The sequence below is a fragment of the Mastigoproctus giganteus genome, chromosome 8 (assembly GCF_048544385.1).
Source record: "Mastigoproctus giganteus isolate SK-2022 chromosome 8, ASM4854438v1, whole genome shotgun sequence".
NCBI classification, from domain to species: domain Eukaryota; kingdom Metazoa; phylum Arthropoda; class Arachnida; order Uropygi; family Thelyphonidae; genus Mastigoproctus; species Mastigoproctus giganteus.
In genome coordinates, this window is record NC_143582.1 from 54,768,117 (window position 1) to 54,782,789 (window position 14,673).

The following is a 14,673-nucleotide window of genomic DNA, read 5'->3' on the forward strand; positions in this document are numbered from 1 at the left end:
GTAGTAGATGCTGTTTAATCGCATTGTTTTCATACTGAAATATCTTTAGTCCATCTAGTTTTCATCTAACTACAGTTTTAACCCGAAGGTTTATGGCTTTGGGTTCACGAATCGAAAATTGCTTAGAGGGCGAAGAGGACAAGTAAACTTCGTTACGTAAACTCTAGAGGTTCCCTACTGCCTAATGAAGTTTCACATTTCAAAGGGTCGAGTAGATGAGCAGCGCCGAAAGTTAATGACTTCATAACCCTCAGGGTGTATTCTCTGCCCTCAATTTTCTGCTGCTGCTTTCGGCACGAACAAAGCAGTCTACCCTAATCTCGTACCGAGAGAGTATTTCCATGTTCCGTTGTTCTGCTATCCTTGCTCTCACATTCATCTCGGGCAAGCTAATAACAAAACGATCGTTGGTTGCTATAGCTACGTCGGGAGAGTGCGCACTAACTTCTAATAGTGGTGCAGAACGGTGCGGAAATTGCAGATTTCGTTACGTTTCTGTCCGTACGTAGGTGGACAAGACTGGCACCTGTGAAACTCGTGGCGTTTCTGCAGCATCAGCATCACCTGACGAACCTGAGAACCATTTCGGAGGCAGATCTCAGACAGGTAAGCAAACGCATGGAAGTTATTCGCGTTAAAAAAGAATATTTTTGTGAGATTTACATTGACGTTTACGTAAGGCACTCAAGGAGAGGCATCAGTGACGACTTTTTTTTTTTTTTTTTTTTTTTTTTTTTGTCCATATCAGATCCTTAGAAACACGGACTAAATATGGTAGAACGATTCTTTTCATACACAGGTCAGGTGACAACTACGAGTATTTAAAAATTTCCTACTGATATCAGTTTCACGAAGTATGCTTTTTGTGTTTATTGACATTTTATGCTTATATTGCTTTATGATTTTTTTGTTACATTTCAACATTATCGTTGTAATGCAACTATTCCAAACCTTCAGCTCTGAGTGGTACATCAAAAATAATCTAAGAATCTGTCACTACTATTAGTATTCTCATGAACAGCAATAATTATGGTTCTCATTAGACACGTGCTGTTTGATAACACCACGCCATATGGAAGGAACAATTTTAATGAATACTGAATAAACTTAGCGATACACACAGAAAGAATTAAAAGTAGGGAACGTGGGACATATTACTAAATTTTACCACCAATTCGGCGCTCGTATTCATAATATCAAATATGAATTCGGTCCGACTATATTCATAATAAATTAAATTTTTATACAATTATTTATAAAATAAGCAAAGATAACATCTGCTTACAGCATTTTCCGAATGCTTAGTTGGAAGGTTACTACAGAAAACTTAGATCTCTATGTTGTAATATCAAACATATGCCCTTCAATAGAATGAAATCTGCACGATTTGTTATCATAATGTAAATGTAAATCCATTGAGAATAATACAAAAAAGAAAGTAACAGTTAACTACCTGCGAAATGCGCTAATGATCGCCGTCTATTGTTTGGAGATCAATAGAACAGCATCAGAGATAAGACACGTCGCCTCCGGTAAATGTCGCTTCTCTGCTTATCACAGAAGTGCTACATAAACGCAAACAATCGTTGACATTACCCAATGTTTCCATTCTCTTACGTGTAGTAGTAGCATCTGCTCTTAGTTAATGTACGTTGATAAAACATTAAGAGAGCTGTGATAAAATAAAAGAAACCAAAACAGTGGGAAGAAAAGGTTTCGGAAACTTTGGATATGTGTTGAACACGCTGTTATTAACGTTTTACTTTTTATTAAAAGTAAAAATTTAAACTGGTGTGATTAATGGCTTTCAGATTAAATACGTATACCACGCGAAAAATTATTGTTAACTGCAATTACACTGTACCTTATGAGGTTCTAACGCTACCCGCATCGATGCAATTGTTAAATTACCCAAATTAGACAAAATAACGAGACTACAAAAAGGAAAAAAATTCTTTACCATAATTCTGTCCTGCCGCTATCATCATATTTAACGTGTTTTACATTTAAGAGTCATCGGCAGGAATTAAAAACGTTTTATTTTCAGATATTAATAAAATTCATGGATAATAATATAACAATGTTTTTATTTTTTAATAATAATTACATATCGGTTACTGAAAGTATTCGTCTATGATGACTAAAGTAGGATATATAATTTCTTACATTGAAGAGTTCACGACTAAATACACCGTCTGTAGTTGTTCCATTACGTGTAGTATTTATCGAAAGATCTGATGGCATGTCCCAGTTGAAGAATGTTTTCATAAATGTGCAGAACTCTTTTCCAGCCTCAGAGTTTAACTGTAAAAAAAATTACATTCAAAACACCAAGTGACTGAAACCAGATGCGTTTTCGAATTAACGCATTTCCTAGTTTCTGAAAGTCTTTTGTATCTTAAAACCTTAATATTTCTGTTTCTAAATTCCTTAGCTTTCCAACGATATGCTATACGTCATTATTATTCCATTTATTACGTGAGAAAATTTCCTTGATCACACGTTCATATTTTCCACTATCCTGGAAAAACTACTGCAATTTTCAGAGGGTTGAAAGTTTTCGCTCTAGTATAGAACTAAGGTTGAAGCTCCGTGCAAAATTTCATTAAATTTGGTCTAGTAGAAGATAAATTAAACTGGAATAAATTTTCGTAACGCTTTTCGCATGACGGTTTTTCGTTACAATTTTTTTGGAACAACGCTAGTAAAAACGTTTTTAACGTTAAAATTTTTAAATTAACAAACAAAAGCTAATACCTACCAGGTAAGCACAGAATCAGGATTCTATACTACTCTGCTTCCCAGAAATTTTTGCGACTGGTAAAATAGTGTTTAATCTGATAAATCATTATTTTCACTTTATATGTTAATAATTAGAAAACTTACTGTTTTTCTTGCTGCACTGGACTGATTTTAAAATTAGCCGAAAATTTCTTAGTGCTACGTTGCGAATGTGCATCCTATAACAAAATTTAAATTGTATTATATTAGAGTGCTTTAATGTATAATACACATTAAAGTATATAATATAATAATTACTATTTTTAGGGGTTGTTAAATATGGAGTACAGTTCACTATAGAAGGCCATATTGCTCCAGGGATATGCGGTGGTCATTCCCTGAACTTTCCGCATCCTCCGTATTTGGTGGTCACGGGCTCGAACCCCGGTCTAAAAGAAGAAGCATGTAAGGAAGCCTTGAATTCACAAATTTAATTAAAACAAAAAGAAAGGATAACCGAAAGGAAAACATAACACTAACCCGGATAGGTATAGGATACGCATTATTTGTTTATTTCATAGATCAATTTATTACTTGTTGTGATTTTTGATTGCTGAAAGATTTCATGTTCTTGAAAGGATGCACATATTAATAGAATTATTATAAAAGCAACAGGCTGATAGTCAACCAGTATCATACAACAAAAATCATACAATGTATCCTATGATACATTCAGAAGGGTGAAAACACAAATTAACGTAAGGTATTATATACCAATCCCTTACCAACCATGTTTGAGGAAAGTACTGTATTTGATAAATACAGTACTTTCCTCAAAAGTACTGTATTTATCAAAACTACAGTGGTAAAACTAAGATTCCACAGAAAATGGGGGGGATAAGGGGAAATACAATAAATATGCCAATAAAATATAGAGAAAACATGGTAAACTTCATTACTGAATTTAATAATTAATTTGAACTTTTAGAGGTCACAAGAAAGTGAAAAATAAACGAATTTTTAACAAAAATTCGTTTATTTTGCTTTTATTCGTTATAATTCATGTGGGTCACTTTGTCTGCCTGTAGGTGACAAACCATAAATCGCCCAGAGATGAATAGAAAGCGCCTAGAGTCTAAATGCAGAAAGAAAATGTATTGTTCCACAAAATGGCACTTGGCACAGCATGCAGACACACAAGCCACATAAAACAATTTATGTGATAATGTTACAGTACAGTATGAGGCCGCTACAACCTGTGACGATAAAATTGCTTATAAAATAGCCATTTGTACTGTGAATTTTCTGGCGCAGAATACCATGGTCGACAGTTGCCTGGGGCACTTTGCAGTGAATTTTGGAAACATATGATGATGCTTTCCTTTAAGTCAACCAGAAATTTGAATAGCGTTTTGATAAAACCTGTCCTTGAGACATCCGCATAACTAGAATCATAAAGATTAAGATCGGAGAGCGAAATTGCCAAACAGTGGCAGTATCATGAAATGATGCAATCATTATAAAATGTGGCCCAAGGTGATGCTTTACCCATAGAGTAGTGTGTGGTGGATAGAGGGGACCCATTTCTATACCCAGCCGCCATCTATACCCATTTTTTAATTCCTGGAATATGTTCCAGCCGCGAATTACGTGGTTACGACAAATTCAAGTACCACCCCTGGTCGTGGTCGAGATCTATCTTGAATAAAAACAGTTGAGAGCGAAATAGCCAAGCAATGGCAGTATCGTAAAATGATGCAATCATTGTAAAGTGTGGCCCGCTTTACCCACAGAGCAGTGTAGTGGATACAGGGGATCCGTTTCTATAGCCAACCTAGGCGCCATCTATACTCATTTTTTTTTCTTCCTGGAATTTGTCCCAACCGCGAATTACGTGGTTAGCGTCAAGTGCCGCCCTTGGGGGTGGTGGACCTCCATCTTGCATAAAAATATTTGAGCGCAAAGATCTTCTCTACAACAGACATCATATAGTTTCAGAAAAATATTACAGTAACGTTAACCATAACGGTATTTCAGAAAAATATTACAGTAACGTTAACCATAACGGTAAAAGTTTCGGGGCCATAAGCTCTAACCTATACGAAGAACAATTTTAAAATTAGAATTTTAAAATAAAACTAGAGTTCAATTAATTGAACTCTAGTTCAATTTTGAATCCACACCAAACGGTGCCATTCTGTCACCATCGAGGAACTTTGTCGGTAGTATGTAGCGACAATGCTCCTCATACACGACATTTATGAGTATTCACATCGACCTTTAGACGGAAATGAGTGTCAATAGTCCGCAATTGTTTCAAGACCAAGTATTATCCACTTTCACCGTAGACAGAAACTGTAGACTGGAGTCAGTGTGCTGTTAGGGGTTACGTGGAGTTAACTGTTACAGCGTGATTTATCTTTTATAAAACTCTCGTTTTTACTTAATCGAGTAAAAAATAAGAAAAAATCTTTTATCTTTTCTCCGCCCCCCCATATGAATTCAGAGTGCTGGTACCTGTTGCCCACAGGTATCACCACCTGCCCTCTAGGATGATACGTCATGGATCTTGTAAGGAAATCAATGCAGGCGGGATCGAAGCACTTTGTGGAGTCCATGGAATATCTAGTTGACACTACACCGCTATTGAACAAATGCGCATTTCATGTGGCCCTCAACAACAGTAATTTCGTAAAGAAAAGCAGCTGTCTAATTGTTATAGACAACCACCGGTTTCTTCGAAGTTCCTCGTCATTTTGTCAATTCATTTCGGGTAATATTCCTGAAGTATAGCCAAGGATTTACTGTTTACAAGTAAATAATTTTACTAAAATATACGATCATTCATTTTCAGTGCAATGCTGACTTTTTATTGCTACTGTGACGACATCTAAGATGTGTGCACCAAGTTATTTCATAAGATTTACTTTGTATACAATGCGTATGTACAATCAAGTGTATCCTGGTGCCACTTTTTGTGTCTTTACTTGGGCAAGGTATAGAAACTGTTCGTTCCAAATTTAACCTCTGGGAGATTTATGGTTTCTACCTACTGGCAGACAAAGTGACACTTTAACCCTATGGTAAAATTTAAACAGTGACAGGTCTAATAACGGGTCCCAGTAGCAAGTATAAAAAGTATGAACTACTCGTATTAGCAACTTTCCACTCAACAGACGAAGTTAACCAACTGCATGTGTTATTCGTAGTTAATTCTGCAGTCACGTTGGAAACGACATGGTTTGATTTCAATCGCAAGCAAACTTGGACTTCTTTTTTTTTTTTTTTTTTTTCATTCGTGGCTATAGGTAGCCAATCTCAGGCAGCGGTGCAGAGATTTTTCTCTCGGAAAATCCAGTTATTTCCTCCTATATATTGCAAACCGCCTAAAATACACCGAACTTGGAGACGCAATGTTCTAATGATTCACAGTCTTAGTCGTCTCTGCGTAATTCAAAACAACTCACTCGGGAAATTATGCTCTCCCTTCGTCATCATGCGAATGATTGGCGTGTGTGTGTGAGCATTCCTCTCATATAGGCAGTTGTCGGACTATGTGGACTCCCCTTGGACACGCGAAAGGGCGAGCGCCTGTTGTTTTGCATGTTGCTTGGTTAGTAGTTTGCTACGGTGTGGATTCCGTGCTTCTTTGGCGATTGGCGTGAATCTACTGGTCGATTTGAAATCCAGGTAATCTGGTATTCTGAGGAATACCAGGATCTCTCAGGCTGTCTTGTAAGAGCAGTATGTCCTTCCAATTATTTGTCACGTAATAATATCGAAAATTTATGTACAAGCACGCGCACACACACTATTATATGCGCGACGCCTATATTTAACAAGTAGGAATTCTGCAAATTTACTTAGTAGAAATGTGAAAAGGAACCAATGAGCCTTCCTTGTCCAAACGTTGTGGCCATTTCTCCAGGAATGAACCACTAATATGGCCATAATGGTCTTTTCATCTACGGTGGAAGCAGTAGAGCGCCAGCTACAAGACAGCCCGAGAGTTCGGGTGCTCCCTTCATAATCCACACTATGGCCACTTCTTCGCTAATAAGCGTATTATCCTGGTCTATAGAGATCTCAAAAAATTATTTTGACTATAATAGGGACTCAAATCCATTTACGTCAGAATGGTACTCTTAATTATAATAGTCTCTCTTTACATTAAAAAGTTTTTTCTCCTAGTGATATTTATTCGAGCTAATGGGAAAGCAGTTGTCTTCCATTGAAAGACACCAATTCGTGCATTTGCTTCACTGTCTAATACATGACCATGCCCGGCATCATTCGATGTTCCATTGTAATTTCAGCTGATGAAGGGACCCGATATAGTTTGTATACTGGTAATTAAGTATTTTGTAAATATTTTAAATATTTGTATAGTTTGTAAATATTTTAGTCCTGCTCTTTCGGATGCAACAATATTCCTCATGCATTATGGAACCCGAAGCAGAAGGCCTTTTCCTAAGTGACCTATGTAAACGCAGGTAAATAATTACATAGTGATATTCATTCCACCTTGAGAATGCCGCGTGGTGGGGGTGGAGTAGCCAATGGTAGAAGAGGGATGCGGGTCACGTGGTACAAGTGGAAGGGGAAATTACGTCAACACAAATGCACAGGTAAATAATTACATAGGTCATTTTCTGATTAGATATCGAGCAGTGTATTTCGACAGGTGTCTTTTACATAGAAAATATTTGACTTACTCTGTCACACATCTAAATTTTACGTAGAAAAGCGTGTGCGGGTTGGCGAGCAGGGGGCGAAGCATCCTAGTAATCATTATTATTCTTATTTGGGAATGTAAAATAAAATAAATAAATTTTCAGTTTATACTACGGGGCGACCACACAGTTAGAGGCGTTCACAAGATAAAGAGAATAGAAGGAACAGCACCGTATTTATAACAGTCACGGGCTTAAACTCCGGTCACTCAAGGCATGTGTACTACTAATGCGCCCCCGCGCCTGACCGCTCGACCACGGCGGCCTCAAGTACAGTATATAAAACCTCTTTTAATATGTGGATACATACACAGCGATTAAATTTTATCTTATAGTCTTTATAATAATTTTACTCTATTGGAATTTTATAATTGCTTCTTTGTTTGTTGTTTTGGTTTTTAGGAGCATTAGTAACTAAGGCCATATTGCTCCGGGAATATGCGGTGGTCATTCCCTGACCTTTCCGCATCCTCCGTATTTGGTGGTTTATAATTGCGTTCCTGTACGAAATATTCGCAATCGTCTTTGCTTGATATGAATTTTAGAACTAACTGTAGAAAGTATAGTACTCTCTTTATTCTGTTATGCAAATTAGACCTTTTTATTAGTTATCAAAATTTTATAAAACGAAAAAATTGTATATTTCTTAATATAGCTTATCCTGCTATAACGCGCGACATTGTATGCATATTTTTATATTACTCTACTTTGTACACAACATATTACTAAAACTATTACTAAAGCGCAAAGAAAGGGGGTATTGAGTTTTTTTTTTCTATTTCTCTCTGAACGTGCTGCTTCTTTCGATGTTCAGACCCATGTTGGAAGCCATTTTTTCCAAAACTTTATAGTATCAAATATCTTCAAATAAGAAATGAAAAATAAATAAATAACTTACATGGTGTATTTACCGAAATAAACAAACAGTATAATTCCAGAATTATACCATTCGCATTGTTTAAGAGTGATTATTTAATTAAACTGTTTATTTAGGTAACTATACAAAGTTAAGAGCTTCAAAATTATAAAATGTTACTTGGCCTTTCTGAAATTATATGAAGTTAGGAGAACTGCCTTGCCCTTCCGTGTGTTTTTTCGGTCTACACAGCTTAAACTGCTTAGTTATTTCAATTGTTTTATTGCTCACAGTGGCCAGATCCCGAAGTGAAACTGAATGGCTAGCTAATACCAGTACATGGGCAACATCAGGGCATTCGTTTCTTGGGAATAATATTTGATCAGAAATTAACCTTCCTCGAACACGTTATACTACTATAAAGCAGTATACACTGTATGTATTTGTTGAACTTAGTTGCAGTAGATTCAATAACAGTCACTAGTTGGGTGAAGTGAGTTCAAATCGCCTGATATACTAGAGGAATGGGGGCTGTGGTTTGCCGATTGCAGCCGGAGGTGTGTGGAATTTTTACCAATCAGTTGTTCCGGACTTTTTGGACTGGCCGACCTACACGTGCAGATCGGCCAGTGAGCGAGAACGTGCACACACACACACACACACACACGTACAGACGTTGTACACAATGACCTAAGTTGCTGATGTTCCTAAAAACCAAAACAACTTACGAGTTACCCCGATAATGCACTACTTTCAGAAAAGTAGTGCAATATAGGACCTCATACAGGACTTGCTGTCCCTCGTCAGAGAGCAGGTGGTCATTTTTAAATAAATAAATGACGTAAAAAAACAAAAATTATTTGGCGATGTAATTTGTTTTCAAGTAATGCAATAACAGGGCAACACTGCGAAGGCAAAGTTTTCTGCTGTAAAAGATGTGTTATTAACTAGGCGGTTTAAATCCTGCTAGCATAGCGAAAATGAATTATGCTTACAGGCGGTAAACAAAAGTGACGTATCTGGTTTCACAATTTTCTCATTTAGAAATGCCAAGAGCTCATCGAAATTACGTATTGACATATGATAATACGAAAACGAATTTTTTGGGATACTTTTTGGTCATTGAAACTTATTTGGGAAAAAAGTGCCGAAAAGCTCCTAAGCAGCTTTTAGGTACTTTGGGTGGAACTACCAACGATGATTTCTCTTTCATGATTTTATTTTTAAATAGGCGAACAGTTCTGATCCACAACCGATCGGAACAAAATCCAGTTTGATACTGACAAAAAATGCACGTGTAGTTTACTACGTCGCGTTACTGCGTATTTGCGCACATAACTTGAAGCGCGCATTGTAAAATGGCGCGTTATAGCAGGATGAGCTGTATTTATTTGAATTTTATATATTGATGAGGAATTTTATGGAGCACAGGTACATGATTACCTAAGATTATTTTTAATTTAATTATATGTATGCCAAGTATATATTTGCTCTATTTTTAATTTAATGCTAATATATATATATATATACACACTGTGCTGCACTTTATTAGGTACACCATTGCTGTGCACATAAATGATTTGTCCCAAACGTTGCAAGTCATATGACCACAGTTGTGGATATAAATGCAGCAGAACAACCTTTCTAGTATCAGTTAAGCGCACAAACCGTAGCAAGAATGAGGAAAAGGAGTGATCTAACGAACTTCAAACGTGGCATAGGAGTAGGTGCAAGACGTGCTGGACAAAGCATCTCGGAAACGGCAGTTCTCCTGAACTTTTCACACACCACAGTGTCAAGAGTGTATTGCGAATGGTGCAACGAACAGAAAACATCCTCTCAACGGCACTACTGTGGAAGAAAATCGCATGTTGATGAGAGAGGTCAGAAGAGGATTGCTAGAACTGTGCAAGCAAACAGACGGACGACAATGTCGCACATCATGTCAGAATACAACCTTGGTGCGCAGAACAAAATATCGCAACGGACCACTAGTCGCACCTTGTCGCGAATGGGCTATAACAACCGACGGCCACATCGCGTACCTTTGTTATCAATGAAGAACAAGAGAGCACGCCTCCTGTGGGCAGAGCAACACCAGCACTGGACAACAGTTGCAGTTGCTTGGTCTGATGAGTCGAAGTTCCTGGTACATAACGTTGATGGAAGGCTCAGAATTTGGCGAAAACAACATGAATCCATGGACCCGTCATGTCTGACGACTACTGTGCAAGGTGGTGGGGGCAGTGTTGTGGTGTGGGGAACGTTTTCTTGGCACACGTTGCGTCCATTGATACCCATAGATTCATGTCTGAATGCCACATCGTACCTAATGTGACCAAGTGCATCCGTCCATATTGACAGTTTATCCTCAGTCAGATGGCTACTTCCATCAGGATAATGCGCCGGTGCACAAAGCCCGAATCACTATGGAATGGTTCCAGGAACATGACAATGACTTTTCTTTGCTGCATTGGCCCGCTCAGTCCGTGGATCTCAATCCTATTGAACATCTTTGGGATGAGCTGGAAGGGGCTGGTTGCTGCACGCCTACACCTCAGTCGAATGTCAAGGAACTGCGCGACACACTCATGTCTGCATGGTACTCCATTCCTGCACAACGTTTTCAGCATCTTGTTCAATTCATGCCTAGACCAATTCAGGCTGTTTTGAAGGCTAAAGGAGGCTCAACACGCTACTAGGTAAGTGTACCTAATAAAGTGGCAGCACAGTCTATATATATAGGGCTCACATCTGAGTTTGGCACACCCAGTGTCCTGAGCTAGATATCATCATTCTTCTCTTTCTTGGTGACTCCTCTCTCTCTCTCTCTCTCTCTCTCTCTCTCTCTCTCTCTCTCTACGTATTAAAGTATTAAAGAAAGATTATCAGTATTTTATTTTAAAGTTATTTTTTTTTTTTTTTTTGATTTGATAGTTGTTGGCGCATCGGCTTCTGTGGCCATATTGCACCTCCCAAGGTTTTTGCAGTACTTTGATCCAAGCCCGAGGCGGGAATCGAACCCGCGACCTTTGGGTTGCCGGGCAGGTACTTTACCCACTCGGCTAGCCCGGTCGGCTTTAAAGTTATAATGGTGGTGTGTATTAGAGACCAAAGTAACTACGGCTATGCTGCGTCAGTATTGTCATATTGTCTGTAATTGTGTATTTTTAGGTCAGTTTGCTGGAGAAAGACCAACCCTCGCGAGAGATCGACTAACTCGGCCACAATGCGGAAAAGTCAAAAATTCCTCCCTTCATAGAAAGGATTCGAAATCGGACCTTTCTACCTGGTTTGGGAGAACGGAGATTATAGCCACTGCGAAGGCTCAAAAATTTATGACAAAAAAGAAATTATGTGTAATTATACAGATATATAATCTATTTAACATAATTGTCATGAATAATCATATCATTTATCTAATATTTATCCCAAACTTTGATGAAATTATCGAAATCCTGTAGCAGGAATGTATCAATTTAAGTAACACGAGAGGTTGGGGAAGGGGGATTATTCGGATCACGAGGCGTCAATATATATTGTGTGTTCGTGTATTTTTCTGCGGATTTGTTGGTCGATAAACCAAAGTATCAGGAAGATAAACCGTACAGCCCTTGACTGAGACCGACTAATTCGACAACGATGTGAGTAAAAAAAAAAAAAAGAAATGAAAAATAAATAAACATTCCTTCTCGTCTCGAGATCTGAATGTAGACGTTTTCTAAACTGTGTGGTAAAGGTTTATGTTCGATCGTAACTGCCGTGTGCTAGTGAAGAGGATAAGTTGAGTATCCTGTTGTGAAATTTATCAAATGTCCTCGAAGGATCAAGATTTGTCTTAGACCGATAATAAATCTAATCAAATCCCTTTCGGTAAATACTGCTATCGCTGCCTGATGCGTCCATTAGCTCGTGATGACAGACCTCTGCCGATATAGTTAAGATAATGGGTCCATTAGCTAAAAAGCTATCTACGGATTATTCCTGCTTGAGGCACCCATTTGCAAGGCAACTCAAGTCGCCTAAAATAAGTTCTTATTACATAGCCACTAGTAACTAAGTTAAAACAAAAGTGATTGGACACTAGGTTGTACAAAAATTAATATAAGCATTTATATTTCAAAGAAGTAATTTTTGTACAATGTCTTATTTTACAGTTGGTAGTTCAAATCACATTTTTTAATGATCGTAGCGATTAAATCACAAAAAAGAATAAATTTTTATTTTCAAATAAAAACAAACTGTCTCCAAATAAATAAATGTACGTAGTCAGGAAGAATCAATTCTTTCATACGGAAAGCGAGGATCTACCACAATAGGTACACAATGGTGACATGCTGCTGAGGCATGGTTTCACAGTCAAGGAACATCAGTTTTACTAGAAAATTGTTTACTATACAAAGATCTATGCTCTTGTTATTGAACAAAAGTTTCAACTGTTGCTTTGCAGGTACCACAATATATTTTCTTTTAATTTATCGTGGACTTAGCTACCGTATCCGTAATGATCTGTCAACCTTATTGAAGTCCGTAATGTTGAGTGACAACTTAATGTAGATGATATTAGACTTTACAAAATTATTTATTCTTGCAACGATGAACTCCAATCCTGTCTTGATTCTCTCTCTCAATAAAAATAACTCGTTTCTAAACCCATTAAAATATAAATTATGCCACTTTTTCGCTCGAATCGTGCAGTTAAACCCTCCGTCTTTACTGATTATTATATTGGAAACTCTAATTTCAAGTGCTGATACGTTCAAGGACGTAGGTGTCCTATTTCGATCTGACCTTTATCCCTCTTCCCATTTTGATCATATTTGACTTCCGAACTTCTTGGATTAATTAAACATTCCTCCTCGATTTCCAAGAGTGACAAAGTTATCATTCTTTTCTACAAGCTTATACTTCCCATTTTCGATTATTCTGATATTATTTGGTTCCTACATCAGGAATATCTTTCTCACAGACTTGAGAGAATTCAAATTAAATTCATTAAATACTTAAGCTTTCGAAATTGCCTTGCCTTTCACCGTCGAAACTATGGAGCTCTTTGTCGTCGCTTCAGAATTGTTCCTCTTCACTCCAGAGGACAATTCCATGGGTCACTTTTTGTCCACAATATCATAAAGCCTATTATCGATTCTCCATCTATTCTTGAACAAATGCCTTTCACTATACCTCGCTTTAATTCTCGTTATAAAACTAATTTCTCACTGCCTGTCCCTCGTACTCAACACTTACTTGGAAGTCCTCTGTTCCGTTTCCTTCAGGTATTGAATAATCACAACACTAATTTTACACTTAATCCGTCTATGTATAAGAATTTGCTCTTTACTCTGTTTTGTTAATCCAACTTTTGTATATATTTTAATTCTACTTTTGTATTTATTAACACAGTTTCGTATCGATTCTCTGTAATTCTCAGCATTTTCACCATTATCTAGGGTCTGCGTGCCCTGTGGGTGAGAAGTCTGTAAATAAATAAATAAACTTAATTTAAAACAGGATATAAAAAGGAGAGATTTAGATGCTGGAATGAGTTAGTCAACTTATGGAAAACTCGGTGGGATACGTCTGGCCAAGGCTTGTTAGTTTGATACATCTGGCCAGGGCTTATATATAGAAAACGTAAAAATTGTTTTCTTTTAACTTGTATGCTTATTTCATAATTACAGGTCATAGATTTCCCAACGAGAAACTGTTTAATTTTTGGCTTCATCATACACCCTTTTATAGTTGTGGTGAAAATGAAAAAACTGGCGTCATATCTTATACTACTGCCCTAATTATGGTGGCATTAGACAACAACAAACAGTTAGCGTTGGAGGACTTCTTCCTGGGCAAGAATATATGCTTCTTGAGAATTCAAACTATTAAGTTTGAATTATTAAATATTAAATTAAATTATTAATGCTTTGCACAGTTTTGTAAATGAGGTATTTACAAAATTACAAAATACCTTTTGAATATGTCTTCAACATTTAATACAGCTAATAGATAATTATAAGATTGTCAATTATATAGAATGGAACGTGGATGAGTTTTAGAAGATTAAAGGGGGAAAAAAAAGTCTTCATTTCGTGAAACAAATATTTTAGTTTAATTTGGACCCTGCAGAGTGTTTATAATACAGAATGACTTCAAATTATTATTATTACCTTTGTATTATGCATTACTTCTGAGTGGGAGGGCCTCAGATGAAGAATTTTAACATAATATTAAATATCCAGGGAAATTATTGCTAATGTATATTTAGTGCATATTGTGAAAGAGTTCTCTAGAATCTTCGGTCAATATCAATTTAAAGGTTTGACATTAGGATCTGACCGTGTTATGTGATTGTGACTTATCTGATAAAAT

At 37.0% G+C, this 14,673-nt stretch overlaps 1 protein-coding gene across 1 annotated transcript in view; it reads left to right on the forward strand.

Annotated features, from left to right (window-relative positions):
- Positions 1–454: 454 nt before the first annotated feature.
- LOC150081536 (uncharacterized) overlaps positions 455–14,673 on the forward strand; it is a 79,739-nt gene continuing 65,520 nt past the window's right edge. The window contains exon 1 of the mRNA XM_090380068.1: positions 455–606. The gene's annotated coding sequence lies outside the window, so the exon portion shown is untranslated. The remainder of the gene's footprint in view (positions 607–14,673) is intronic.